The following is a 305-nucleotide window of genomic DNA, read 5'->3' on the forward strand; positions in this document are numbered from 1 at the left end:
AGTGGAATGTGGTGGTGGGGTGAGGTAACTTCATAATGGGAGTTGGATGCCACTGAAGGAAACTTCTCTATACATTCATCTCACATGATTTCGACAGTCCATCTGTTACCTGGCTCTTGAACATTATTCACAAAGGCTCCTCCGGTATCTTCTCCCAATTGGGAAGCTGCCCACAGCCTAAAGGGGGTTGGGGAGGCAGGGGGAGGAGGAAGAGAAAGCTCATACTAGGTACAGAGCTCAAATCCCAGCCACAAGAGCTTCATGGAACCACTAAGTTCACAGAGGAGCAGCCAGTTACGTTCCCT

Source organism: Emys orbicularis, chromosome 10, assembly GCF_028017835.1.
Source record: "Emys orbicularis isolate rEmyOrb1 chromosome 10, rEmyOrb1.hap1, whole genome shotgun sequence".
NCBI lineage: Eukaryota > Metazoa > Chordata > Testudines > Emydidae > Emys > Emys orbicularis.